This window comes from Pelmatolapia mariae, linkage group LG3_W (genome assembly GCF_036321145.2).
Source record: "Pelmatolapia mariae isolate MD_Pm_ZW linkage group LG3_W, Pm_UMD_F_2, whole genome shotgun sequence".
In the NCBI taxonomy this organism is placed as follows: domain Eukaryota; kingdom Metazoa; phylum Chordata; class Actinopteri; order Cichliformes; family Cichlidae; genus Pelmatolapia; species Pelmatolapia mariae.
This window is the reverse complement of record NC_086229.1, coordinates 62221294-62225091: the sequence shown is the minus strand read 5'-3', so window position 1 is coordinate 62225091 and position 3798 is coordinate 62221294. Positions and strand designations below refer to the sequence as shown.

Here is a 3798-nt window from a genome sequence, read left to right as displayed (position 1 = left end):
GGTTCAATAGAAATGTGCTCATATAGCCACAGATCCACTGTAGAAACACTGAGCTGCTGTTTGAAAGAGTCTCACTGTGGCACTGCTCAGGACTTTGGAATGAACCTCCAGGTGTCCAAAAGTACATCCTATCTTATATTCCTAACCTGCTTTCCTTGACCTCAATGACGACGTCACTGAGGTCAAGGAAAAGTTGGTAGGAGATATGATAAGGACTTAGGAAAAGAGCTGTGTGCTGAGAATGGCAAAAGATTAGAAAACGCTGATCTTACTTAAACGGGTCTATCAGGCTTTTCTGGAGTTAGAAGAGGTCTTCTAACACGCTAATGTTTTATGAATGGCATATAAACCATTTTGCAGTTGGCCTTAAGGAATATGTGTTTGTAAGAGTTTCACTTTCAGGAAAAAATTTCAATGAGTCATGCAAATGTAATTTAGAAAGTTTATGACACACAATTTACTGCCAAATCCATGAAACCTATACCTGTTGTGGAGAATGCTGCTAGAGCTAAGAAGCAATGCGAACATACATGCACGTGTCACAGTAACATAGTAACTGGGACGGCAGTTTTCACAGAGAAACACTTGCACCTGAGCGCACACTCGATGGTTGTGGTCAGCAGGCATGCAGCGCTCTCTCTCACACTCCCTCGTTGGGATTTTTGAGCCAATAATTTGTGTTGCTCTTTGCAAATTGCTGGGGTTTTTTGGGAAAAATGTGGGGGTATTTTTGGAACGCACCTTCTGTCTTTTTGACTTCTGTCTGACTCCACATTTCCTCTTTTTATTAGTGCTTTTGTTTCCGTTAGCTCTTTCACATTAAAAGCAAAGCGAAGGCAGGCCTTTATTATGAAGCATTGAGAGGAAATTCTCTGTTTGTCACAGAGTGAGGGGAGCTTTGTCAGCAGAGCTGTCTCACATGCCACCATTTTCATCATGAATACTAAAAACAGGAACAGGAAGTTAAATAAAGGGTGGTGCAATACCATCAGCAAATCTTATCTTATCAGACAGGGAAGCACATGACAGACTGGGGAGGCAATGGATGAACCACAAGGAGGCAAACATGGGAACAGCTAAGGGAGATACAGACATGTATCATAGCATGGAGCGACAGAGCAAGGGACACAGAGAGAGAGGAACATGGAGGGAGAGAGAGGGCGAGAGACATCCAGACAAAACAGCATAGACTAAGACTAAACATGACACATGACACACAGGTGAGAACCTAACAAGAACAAGAACCTAAAGATCAATAAAATAACTAAGAGAAGAGGAAACACAAAAGATTAAACGAGGAAGAGCAAGGAAACAGAACCACAAATAACATCATATAATGGAAACTGAACCAGAACACAAAACACTGGGTCACAGACTCAGACCAGTAGATGAAAAGTGTGGAGTTTCCAAATTCTACTCTAATTTTAACTAAATTAAATTTTTAACTAAATTTAACTAATATTTAACGAATATTTTGTTTCAACACCAGGTACATTTTTATAACATTTTCTGCTGCTTTCATTTGCCTAAGAACTTTATGGTCCAAGAACCATCAGAAAGTGGAAACTCTGCCAATGACATCTGCTGTGGCTGTGACAAGTGGCATCATTCTGGTGATTTTCACACTTTTTCACTCTCACCTGGAGGTTTGCTCATTTAGAAGGTTAAAGTGCTTCATCTGCTCATCACAGTATACATCCCGTCACAGCAGAGCAGCAATAACTCAAAATTGTTGATGGACACATGTAAAGAGTAAAATACTGACACTTTCTTTTTAAAAATGAAACAAAATTGAATTAAAAAGTATTTTTGTTTTCTTTATCTCTCACAGTGCAGACATGTCTGCTGCCATTAATCTGCAATTTGAAGATCAGATTATGTGCTCCATCTGTCTGAATGTGTTCACTGATCCAGTCAGTTGGACACAACTTCTGCAAAAACTGCATCAGTCAGCACTGGAAAACTAGTCGAAGATATACATGTCCTATTTGTAATAAGGTGTTCAAGAGACGACCTGAACTAGACATCAACACTTTGTTCTCTGAGATGGTTGCTCAGTGCAGACGTGAAGCTCTGCAGAATGCCAGCAGCAGCAGCTCAGAGCAACAAGCTGCCAAACCAGGAGAAGTTCCCTGTGACGTCTGCACTGGAACCACACTGAAGGCCCTGAAGTCCTGCCTGGTGTGTCAGACCTCCTACTGTCAGACTCACCTGGAGCCTCATCTGAGAGTCAAAGGTCTGAAAAGACATCAGCTGATTGATGCTGTGGAGAACCTTGAAGGCAGGGTGTGTACAAAGCATGATAAACTTCTGGAGCTGTTCTGTAAGACCGACCAGACATGTGTCTGCATGCTCTGCCCTGTTTTAGACCACAAGAGCCACGAGTTTGTTCCTCTGAAAGAAGAATATGAAGGAAAGAAGGCAGAGCTGGAGAAGACAGAGGCTGAGATTCAGCAGATGATCCAGAAGAGACGACTGAAGATCCAGGGGATCAAAGAGTCAGTGAAGATGAGTAAAGATGGTGCAGATATACAGAAAAGAGTGGGTGTTCAGGTCTTCACTGCTCTGAAGGAGTCTGTTGAGAGACGCCTGAAGGATCTCATAAAGGAGATCGAAGACAAACAGGAAACAACAGAGAAACATGCTGAAGGTCTCATCAAAGATCTGGAACAGGAAATCTCTGAGCTGATGGAGAGAAGCTCTGAGGTGAAGCAGCTCTCACACTCTGACGACCACCTCCACCTCATCCAAAGCTTCTCCTCCCTGAAAGCTGCTCCACCCACCAAGGACTGGACAGAGGTCAGAGTCCGTCCACCATCATATGAGGGGACTGTGGTGAGAGCTGTGGCTCAGCTGGAGGAGACACTCTGGAAACCCATGAAGAAGAAGCTGTTTAAGGCTGAGCTGAAGGGGGTCCAGCAGTATGCAGTGGATGTGACTCTGGATCCTGATACAGCAAATCCTGCTCTCATTCTGTGTGATGATAGAAAACAAGTGTATCATAGTGATGTGAAGAAGAAACTTCCAGACAACTCAGAGAGATTTTCTCAGTGTGTTTGTGTTTTGGGAGAGCAGAGTTTCTCTTCAGGCAGATTTTACTTTGAGGTTGAGGTTAAAGGAAAGACTGAGTGGGATTTAGGAGTGGCCAGAAAGTCGATCGACAGGAAGGCAAATATTATTCTGAGTCCTCAGAATGGTTTCTGGACTGTCCTGCTGAGAAATGGAAATGAGTACAAAGCGTGTGCTGCCCCTCCAGTCCGTCTCTGTCTTCAGCCTGGTCCTGAGAAGTTGGGGTGTTTGTGGATTATGAGGAGGGTCTGGTCTCCTTTTATGATGTAAATGCTGCAGCTTTGATCTACTCCTTTACTGGCTGCTCCTTCACTCACAAACTCCACCCATACTTCGGTCCCAGTCTGAATCATGGTGGTAACAACTCTGCACCTCTGATTATCTGCCCTGTCAATCAACCGATCAACGACTGATTTTATTTGATGAACTGAGTGATTTTTACATAAAGGAACAAATAAACATATTGAGTGTAAACACTTCACAGTTTCCATGTTTTATATAGAATCTGATTACTGTGGACTCAGATTTACTCTTTGGTTTATTCCTCATGGAATTTGATGTAAAGAGAAGAAAGACAAAATATCAAACATAACATTTCAGAAACCTTAAATTAATAAAAACTTTTATTACATTCTTTCATTAAAATGAGGCATTCAGACTTCAGCTGAGGGGCAGTTATGTTGGCTAAAAGTGGTTTGGTATTTTTGGATCTGTGTGAGGATTTTGTAT

At 42.3% G+C, this 3798-nt stretch overlaps 1 pseudogene; it reads left to right on the top strand.

Annotated features, from left to right (window-relative positions):
- Positions 1-1838: 1838 nt before the first annotated feature.
- On the top strand, positions 1839-3482 carry LOC134623839 (E3 ubiquitin-protein ligase TRIM21-like; annotated as a pseudogene).
- Positions 3483-3798: the final 316 nt, after the last annotated feature.